Source organism: Alligator sinensis, unplaced genomic scaffold (assembly GCF_000455745.1).
Source record: "Alligator sinensis unplaced genomic scaffold, ASM45574v1 scaffold612_2, whole genome shotgun sequence".
NCBI classification, from domain to species: domain Eukaryota; kingdom Metazoa; phylum Chordata; order Crocodylia; family Alligatoridae; genus Alligator; species Alligator sinensis.
This window is the reverse complement of record NW_005842085.1, coordinates 1,397,278-1,407,945: the sequence shown is the minus strand read 5'-3', so window position 1 is coordinate 1,407,945 and position 10,668 is coordinate 1,397,278.

Below are 10,668 nucleotides of genomic sequence, written 5' to 3'. Positions count from 1 at the left end.
AAGCACACACAAAATCATGCCTTTGGGTCATGACATCCCCCCTTGCTGAAGGCATAACAGAATTATACCTCAAATCTATCACCCAGGTCATCAGTAGCTCTGTCAACGGTCCGCGGAACTAAACGAACATATACAAAATTAGCTAACAAAAGAAATTCGTCCTCAAGGGATCGAACCAAATAATAGCCGGCACACACAAATATACACATAATTACATTCATAACAAAAAATTGAACGATCAGGGCTTCAGTGGGCATCATGGCGGAGTCACGTACCAGGCCCTCACTCCTCTCGGTGATGTTATTCTTCTCGGGGCCTCTTTCCACCACGCACTCTGAAGTTCGGATCTGTAAAAGAACTCTCTGAAACAATTATTTTATCAATATTTACAAAACCTGTACGAAAAACTATCAATTAAACTTACTGTCACTATCAAACATATAATACAAGTGTAAACATGATTCTAATCTGAGCAGCTACTCAACTCGATGAAATCATCGAGGAGTCATCAAATTCTTCGAGATAACTAAAACCTAACTCGTAGGCTAGTTGCCACTGTCCCGCATCCCCCAAAATCCGAAGCTGACGTTTATTCAGTCTAGAACGCTGCAAGAGGAATCCGAACATATATCGTTCCTTTTGTGTTCTCTGATGCAATGCTGGACGCTCGGATTCACGGTGTTTCGTATTTGGAGCCTCAGTTGGTCGATGATACTCCCAATAACTGGACGACTTTGGTTCCAGGAGGACACGCAATCTTGGCAACTGGCGAAGAAGACTGCTCACAGGGTGATCAACCATTGGACTAAGCGGAATCCACAAAACGATTATATTCTTTCGCCCATAGATTTCAATGCAGCTGTTTAAGCTGTGGATAGTCACTGGAACAGTTCCAGGGTTTCTCAGATGACGGTGAGGCCACAGTCGCATCCGCTGGAGTGCCGGCGCCGATCAATTGTTAGGCACTGAAGATGCAGGTAGGTGTAAGTCCCTGTGCTCCCTCATAACAAATAATTGTATTGCATTTACAAAAAAAAGGCACATAAGAACTTTTGATCTGAACTTGTTTGGAGCCCCCAAAACTGAACACAGTACTCCCGATGTGGTCTCACCAGTGACAAATAGAAGGAAAAAATAACTTCTTTTGATCTGCTGGCAACATTCCTACTAATGCAGCCCCATATGCCATTAGCCTTCTTGTTAACAAGGGTACAGTGTTGGCTCATATTCAGCTTATTGTTTACTATAATCCCCAGGCAACCCTTGCCATTCGCAGGGGATACGTTCTCATATCCCCTGCAAATGGCGAAATCTGTGAATAAGGCTCTGCGTTCATGAACGCAGTGCCCCTGGCAGCTGGGGGTGGGGGCATGGCTCTGGCGATCTCTGGCGGGAGCATGGTGGTGGGAGCCCACTGGCGGCGGCAGGAACCCAGCAGCAGCAAGTGTGGAGCTCCTGAGGCTCTCCTGTAAGTGTATAAAGTGTATTTATAGTGCAGGTTCAGTATTCGCGAATATTTGAAACTGCACATGCCAAACCCATGAATAGCGAGGGTTTCCTGTATGTGGGATTGTTCTGTCCTAAGTGCAGGACATTGCACTTCTCCTTATTGAACCTCATGAGATTTCTTTTGGTCCAATCTTCCAATTTATTAAGGTCACTCTGAATCCTAGCCCTACCCTCCGGCATATCTACAAGTCCTTCCCCCGCCAGCTTGGTGTTATCTGCAAACATGCTAAGGGTGCATTGCACTCTATGCCATCCTCCAGGTTGCTGATGAAGATATTGAACAAAACCAGCCCCAGGACTGACCCGTGGGGTACTCACCTTGATACTAGTTGCCAACTAGACATTGAACCATTGATTACTACCCTCTGTCCCCAATGATCCAGTCAGTTTTCTATCCACCTTACAGTCCATTCATCCAGCCCATACTTCCTTAGCTTGCCTGCGGGAATGTTGTGGGAGACCATATCAAAAGCCTTGCTAAAATCAAAGTATACCACTGGTTTCCCCACATCCACAGAGCCAATCATCTCATCATAGAAGGCAATCAGGTTGGTCAGGCATGACTTGCCCTTGATGAATCCATGCTGACTGTTCTTAATCACCAGGGATCCTGGTTTTCCATGATAAAAAATGCAAATTATCTGATAAAAAACTGCAAATCCTCTGATAAACCCCCCAAAATCCGTGATTAAAATTAAAGGCCCCCTGCAGCTCCCCCAGCCCTGCTGGTGTCCCTCACTTCTCCCACAGTCTCCCCAGCCCTGCTGGTGTCCCTCTTTGCCCCCACAACAGCCCCCCAGCCCTGATTAAGGCCCTTGCCCCCCAACCACAGCCCCTTCCCCCTTGCTCTGCCAGAGGGGGCCCCCAGCTGTCATTGCTATGGGACCTGGGACCCAGGTCCACAGCTCCCTGCCCCCAACAGAAGGCAGCTGCAGCAGGAGCATGGAGCCAGCTCCCCCGCTCCTGCTGCCGACTTGGGCAGGGGCGGGGCTGGCTCCTGGCAGCCACACACACTTTTGGGGAGCAAGGGGGACCCGTGCCTCCAGATCTGTATAGGGGGGCAGGCTGCAGGCTCACGCTCCCTCCCTGCTTCCCTCTTATGGGGCTGCTGTAGCCCCACAGGCAAGATCTGGCATGGCTGGGAACAGTGGGGCCGTGCCGGGATCCCCTTGCTCCTCCACTGCATCTCCTGTGCCTGCCGCTGCTCTGAGTGACGGAGCCCCGTGCCGCTTCCCTCAGTGCAGCCCCATGTGCAGGAGGTGCATTGCTGAGGCAGTGTGGAACGAGCAGCTGCTAGGGGATCCCCACATGGCTCCTCTGTCCCCAGCCACGCCGGGTCATGGGGAGGGGAGCAGGGATCGGCCACCTGGGAGTGAGGAGTTGGCTCCCCTACAGATATTAGGAGTAAAGTGAGCCTAACCTAGGCCTTGCGACTGACTAAAAGCCGCAGGCTCCACCCTTCCCCTCTCTGTCTCCCCCTTCACCTGCCCCTCTGGGCAGGGTTGGGGCTTTCCTTCCCTTTTTGCAAACAGCTCTTGCAGGCTGGAACTCAGCCAGCTTGTAATGCTCTTTGCAAAAGGGAGAAATCTGTGGGTTTCTCTGCTAAAAGAGAAAATCCGTGTTTTCTCTGATAAAACCAGGAAATCCATGTTTTTTTTCCATTTTACCATGGGAAACGGAAAACCCAGATCCCTGCTAAACACCTTCTCCTCCAAGTGATTAGGAATGGATTCCTTCAGGATCTTCTCCATGATTTTTCCAGGGACTGAGGTGAGGCTGACTGGTCTGTAGTTCCCTGGATCCCCCTTTTTTCCCTTTCTTAAATATGGGCACTATATTTGCCCTTTTTTAGTCATCTGGGAACTCTCCCAATCACCATGAGTTTTCAATGATGGCCAATGGCTCTGCAATCTCATCAGCCAACTCGCTCAGCACCCTTGGGTGCATCCCATCCAGCCCCATGGACTTGTATATGTCTAGCTTTTCTAAACAGTCCTTAACCTGTTCTTTCACCACTGTTGGCTGCTCACCTCCTCCCCAAACTGTGCTGCCAGGTGCAGTAGTCTGGGAGCTGACCTTGCCTGTGAAGACTGAGGTAAAAAAGACATTGAGTACTTCAGCCTTTTCTGCAGTCTTTGTCACTAGGTTGCCTCCGCCATTCAGTAAGGGGCCCACACTTTTCCTGATTCTCCTATTGCTACTGACATACTTGTAGAAACCCTTGTTACCCTTCATATCCCTTGCTAGCTGCAACTACAATTGCTCTTTGGTCTTCCTGACTTCATCCCTTCAAGCCTGAGCTGCATGCTCTTTCCCCACAGCAGCCTTGGCCAGGCAGGGCTATGCCTCTGCCCAGCTTTGGTGGCTGCCAGGTGAAAGACCTGGGATTCCTTCCCCTGCCACCCATCCCCCAGGTCGGGCTGCCATGCACCACGGGGCCAGGGCACCTGTGTGGACAAAAATCCCTTTTCCATTCCCTTGCCCCCGTCAGGCTGCATACAGGGCTGGGATCAGAGTCTCCTACTGACTCAGGTCAGTGATGGCAGGGAGTGGGGAGGGCAGGGAACAGGCACTGGGCACTGGGCATCCCAGTGCTTGAGCTGAGCAAAGGAGCTCTGCCCAAAGCTAGAGCACAGGCCGGTGACTGCACTTTAATTTAACCCTTGATGGGATCTGCCACAGACTTTTGATAAAGCAATCTAATAGAAAGTGCTTTACGTTAGTACACATCCATCCAGGGTTAGCTTAGAGTGGGATCAGCCATTTTTAAAGTGCTTTATGTGCCATGAATATCTGTTCTGTTATGGCTGCAAAGCATTTGCACTGAAGGGTAGGGTGACCACCTTGTCAAAAGGGAAAGGCGGGACATGTACCTGCCTTGCCCCCCTACCCTTGCAGCAGCTGCACACCTGGACCAGAGCCAAGCCAAGCAGAGCAGGGGGGGATGCGGGCTCCCTGCTCTGCTGTCTTCCCCTTGGGATCCCCATGTGGACCACATGCCTCCTGCCCACCCAGCAGCAGCAGAGGACCTAACTCCACAGTGCTGCTTTCATCCCCACTGCTGCCAGGAGGACAGGGGGCACCTTGCCATGGCGGTGCAGCCAGCATGGGGCTGGGGGCAGGGCAGCAGGTCAGGGAGCCCTGAGCCTGCAGCGGGCATCCTACTTCCACCTCCACCCCATGTACAAATCGGGGCGGGGGGGCATGTGCCCCCACCATACCTCTTGCCCCTGGATGAGCCACCTGTGGCTCCATCCTGTTCCACGCCCTGGCCCCATGCATGGCCCTGGCTGGGCAGAGCCCCCAGCCTCTGCCCCATTCCCTCTCTCACCATGGGGGCCTCAGTTTGCCCCCCCTCCTATATTCATCCCCACCCATAGGCTTACCTGCAGGGAGCTGGTCTCCTGGCTGCCTGGCTGTGTTCCCGGCTATGTGCATGGATACAGGCCAGCCTGCAAGGAGAAACCTGCTGTTTCCCGTGGATCCCTGCATGATGCTGCAAGTCCAGGGCAAATGCTGTCCCAGAGTCATGCAGCCCATGGCCGGGACTTGAGGTTCCCATTGCAGGACTGTCCCACCCAATTAGAGATGGTTGGTCACCCTAAGTAAGGTTAACATCTATACCTAGCCTTGATTGTTTACTAGGAGGAAGTACTGTTTACTTCCACATGAATAGGACATAATTACACATGAATGTAATGCTGTGGAGTGAATTAACACATCTATAGATTTAAACACTGCATCTGGCACTCTTGCAACTATATTTGACTTATACAGTTACCCAGGAGCTCTTGCAGTTCTTGTCTAGTGAAGAAGTCTCCAACCTCTCTGAATAGGTGCATATGTATCTGTTGTGTTTTGATATCTGATACTAAGGGGCCCAATTAGATCTTGTCTTGAAAATTCTCGTCTTCTGTAATTATTTGTATCCTTCTTTCTCATAAGACCTACAATACTTCCTGTTTCTGCATCAGTCATCAGGACAGCACTTTTTTCACTTTAATATAATTTAAAGTAAGTTGTCCCTGCCTCACTAGACCCATTTTACAAATAGAGAAACTGAGGTTCAAAGAGGTTAAAGATCAGTTCAAAAAGGGCCTAAAGATTTTAATGTGAGACTTGAGCAGAACTTAGGCATCCAGGTTCAAAATCATGATTCTGACAGCCACTGCTGCCTAAACGTTTATGCACCTAAATTCTGTATGCGCCCCACTTCTTAACTTGGAAGGTTAGCAAATGCTTAGACTTGTGCTTTATACCCACTCAGAACTATCTCTGTCCTGGCAGAGCTAAGAATCTCAGTGCCACACACATATATTTTCCTGATCAGGCATTTTTCCATCTAGGCACTCTGAGACATTTGGTCTAGCAGGCATTCTTAAAACTTAATTCACACACTGCCAGCATCAGGTTCCTCACACAATGTACAATGCACACAAAGGCTATCACTCTCCTTTAAAGTATAGAGCATTAATACCTTCCCTGCTTTTTGTAATAGCCTAGTGATTAAAATATTTGTCTAGGGCAGTTGAATCTGAACCAAGACACCATGGTATCTGCTAGGTATGCAAACATGATCCAAAAGATGAATCCAGAGATTTCAAGTAGGAATCCACAATGTTAAAAACATTCTGACCTGTTCTGGTTTGCGTGCATTCTTTGCAGCAGAAGAACTGCTCTATTATTTTTTCTGTAGTCAAAAACTGAATGAAAACTAAGAGCTGGCATTTTCCAAGTATTGCCTTGAGTGTATCAAGGGGTGTCTGGAGTCTAAAAAAAAGTTGAGAACCATTGGTTTACAGCATAGGCCAGGAGCGGGCAATTATTTTGGGCAGAGGGCCGCTTACTGAGTTTTGGCAAGCCATCAAGGGCCACATGACAGGCAGCCAGGGGCAGATAAATATTAATGTTCTTAATTTTTTAGGGGCCCCGTGGGCCGGATACAAGGGCCTGACGGGCCACATCTGGCCTGTGGGCTGCATTTTGCCCACTCCTGGCATAGGCAATTTCTAACCATGCCTGAGAAGATTCAAACCCAGCTCTCCTACACTGCCAGAGAACACCCTAATAACTAAGCCATAAACTATTCTGCATGGGCCACCCCTCATATGGAAGCTGCATCAATGCATAAAAGAAGTCTCAGATACATTGGACCAAAGGACAAGTACAAGAGGAGAGCCTCTAGTTTAGTAAAGATAACTTTTACTTGGGATAAGAAAAATCCTAGATTCTGGTCGGTTGTCCTAGGACTGCTTCTGTACTATATGCTAAAGAGTCATTTCCACTCTGACGGAGCATTCATTAAGGCCACCCTGGGTCTTTTTGCTGAGTGGTAGCAAATCCTAGTTTTCTCCATTCTTGCATTTTTTTTAAATTATTGCAAAAGTGATTTCCTCAGTCTGGCTAAATGAAGACTGCTGTCTATAACTTTCAACATGATAAATATTGCAACATGGAAATGCTTATGTAGAAAAGAACTCTGAAAAGATGTGGGTTGTCCTGCTGCCTTTTAAAAAATTGGTTGCAAATACTAGCTTTATTATTCAATTTCCAGGCAGCTTCAATGCCACTGTGAAAATTATTGTATTATAAAAACATAAGTGTGTTCATGTTGGTATCACTCACTGAAATCATTTACTTAACTAAACCTGAAATTAGTAGGAGAAATTATAAAACTATTATTTTGTCGCCGAGAGAAACACATAAACTAAAAGTGCAGTAAATAGCAGAAACCAAGAGTCACTATTTTGTATGGCAAGTCCCATAAGTAAGATCACCAACAACCACTTTTTTCCTTCCTAGGATACGCATAAGCCAAACTGTGGCAAATGCAACTGTTGATGAAAATTCAATGATAATGGATGAGAGCACTGAGGGCTGACACCACAAAATCAGTTAAACATCTTGTTGCCACCTAGCTTCTCTTATGGGCCTTTACAACAAAATTTAGACCCTCACAATACTGTCTTGGCTGCCATTAAGCCCTAGGAATACCTACAGTCCCCAGGCTTCCCACATTTCCACAAGTAAAATTCCCTAATTGCTTAAATGTCTGCTTCTGATCACACCCAAAATTGCTCAAGTTGTGACAAGTGCTGAGGACCTAGGAGCTATAGGCATATGCTGTGTCTGAATCCACAAGATATACGTTCCATTGCCTGTCTTCCCAATCCAGTAGATGTTCTGCTAGCACATTTACCAAATAAGTCCCTACACAAGGCACAGCAACTAGTGGTCCATGTTCTTCTTCTTACAGTAAAGCTCAGTGCTTGGCGCACACACCTCAGATGTGGGAAACATGACTTCAAATCTCTCTTTTCCCTGTGGAAATTTAAGTCTGTATCCCAAGTGAAGCCAGTCTATGAAGTATTACTGAGCAAGTCTCTCTCAGTCACTCCTGTTCAAGCTGCATTCAAAGGGAGCTGTGGCAGCTATCATCATCATGTTTATGAGAAAAGACTTATAAATCCCAAGAAGTACTTGCCTGTGGCCCACAGTTTAGCTATCTAAGTTCCTGAAAGGGCTAGTTCTTGTGTTCTACCCTTCCCCTCAGCATTTTCTATTGATTCCAAACCTGAATACTGGCTTCTGTGGCTTCATTAGGTGCCTGATTGTTCCTATGCATTATATGTGGAGTCTAGACACCTAGGTCAGGTACTGACATTACACTTTTACTGGTATAAGTGATTGGAAACCAGTCTTACCCACAACAATGGAAGTTCAGCACACAAAACCAGTCTATACCCATAACAGAACTGAAGTTCAACACACATAGCCTGGTTTAAAAATGGCAGAACCTGGTCTAAGATTGGGCCCTCTTCCTCCCTCCCACCAAAGGGCGAATGTGTGTTCTGTTTGCTACTAGTCCAAGCTATGCCACTTACAGAAAGCCATGTAACTTAGATTTATTCCACCTTGGCCTTATTTAATGTCTGTACCTGTCCCTAATGTGAACTGTAGATTCTACCTGACAGTACCTGATCAAGATCAAAAGGAGTGTTGCCAGCAGATCAAAAGAAGTGATTATTTCCTTCTATTCGGCGCTGGTGAGGCCACATCTGAAGTACTGTGTTCAGTTTTGGGCCCCCCCACTACAGGAAGGATGTGTACAAATTGGAGAGAGTCCAGTGGAGGGCAACGAAAATGATGAGGGAACTGGGGGACATGACTTTTGAGAAGAGGCTGAGGGAATTGGGTTTATTTAGTCTACAGAAGAGTAGACTGAGGGACGGGATTTAATAATAGCAGCCTTCAACTACCTGCAGGATGGTTTGAAGGAGGATGGAGCCAGACTGTTCTCAGTGCTGGTAGGTGACAGAACAGGAGCAACTGTTTCAAGTTGCAGCAAGGGAAATTTAGGTTAGATATAAGGAAGAACTTTCTCACTATGAGGATAGTAAAACTCTGGAACAGGTTACCCGGAGGGGTTGTAGATTCTCCTTGGAGGTTTTTAAGACCTGGCTAGACAAAGTCTTGGCTGAAATGATCTAGTTGGGGATGGTCCTGCTTTGAGGTCCCATCCAACTGTCATTTGATTCTAAGAGCTCTGGGCTCTGTGTCCCTGTAGCAGCCCTGGCCACACCATGCTGCCTTGTAGCGGCTGGCTGCAGCTGTCAAGAGGCTTGCGGGGAAAGAAGGGAGTCCCCCTTGTGTGGAAGTGGTGTGCCCCACATTCCCCAGCCAAGCAAATTGTGGGGTGGCCCTCATGGTGGGGTGGGGGCTCTGTTCTCCCCTTCTTCCTCCTTCAGCTGCTGCTGAGAGCTGGTGGGAGGGGGCTGGGGAGAGGGACCACTCTGGCAGCCTCTGGTGTGGTGTGTGGGAGCTCCCCTCTCCCGCAGCCAATGTGGGCAGGCTGTGAGCCCCTCCCTGCCCCCACTGAACAGTGGACATCTGTTTGGTTGGCTCCTGCTCTAACTTATTGCACTTTGAGTAGAGCATGATAATTTAGAGCGCGTCCACTGGAAGCTTTTGGAACATCTGTACTGAGCCAAAGTTATTTTAAAGGTCAGGACCAGGCCTCTGCTGGGACTTATGAAAAGCAGGCCAAATTCAGCCTTGGTGTCAGCAGAAAGTTAGTAAGGTGCTGGTTCGCACGATTCACAAGATAAACCCAGAGGTTTCACACAGGAATCCACAGTGTCAAAAAAATTCTGACCCACTGTGGTCTGTCTGGGGTCTCTGCAACAGAAGAATTGCTTTAGTATTTTTCTGTAGTCCAAAAATGAACAAAAGCGAAGAGCTGGCATTTTCCAAGGGGGACCTTGAGTGCAAAAAAACCCGAGAACTGCTGCTCCGAAGGCTCCACTGCTGGGCAGCCCTGTGCCAAGCAGCCAAGCCGGGTGCAGTGAGGTGAGGGGAGAAACTCCCCATTTTATTTGTGCTTGCGACTCGACCCGTGGCTCACGTTTCACAAAGTCTCTGGCTGCTGGGTTCTGCGCTTTCAGCCCTTGGTGCCTCACTCCAGCAGCCAATGCTGTTAGATTCTTCTTCTTCTTTTTTAAGGATTTTTTTGTGTTCCAAGCCAAATCAGCTCCAAATCCATGAGTCAGTCCAGAACCATACATGGCCCTACAACTGGCAAATATCCTCCACCCCCACCAGGGGCTTCAGATGCTTCCAACATCTTTTGGTTGCATCCTATAAACAGCCCCAAGCCCGGAGGCTTTGGATGACCCCGTTTTGCCTGCCCTCAGCCATTTGGCCACAGATGCAAGCTAGGGAGGAGCCTCCCATTTCCAGAAAATAAGCATTAAGCCCCAACACCCTGGTGGGGACTAAACCACGCCAGGAGAACAGTTATCCCAGAGAGGGCTTAAGGAAAACTGCCTTCTTGGACCCAGATACATGGCGTTTCCTCTGTCAGGTGGATTCTTCCCCTACGTGGATAATTTAAACCTTTGGGAAAATCTAGTTAGAACCAGGTCTGGGCCCAATTAAAAAGGAAGGGGGAGGGGAGATGCCTTAAACTCTGAGCATTCAGGAAAAGGGCAATAATGTTGTGTGTGGATCGGTGCAGGGACGCGATCCTGGTTTGCTTTCAGGGTCATTTCCCCTCAGAAAACACGTGTTTCCCCTTGCACGCAGGGTTCAGCATCAAGGAGGAGGTGGAACAAGCCCCACCCCAGCCGGGCCTGGAACGCTGGGGGCGGGGGCCAGCCC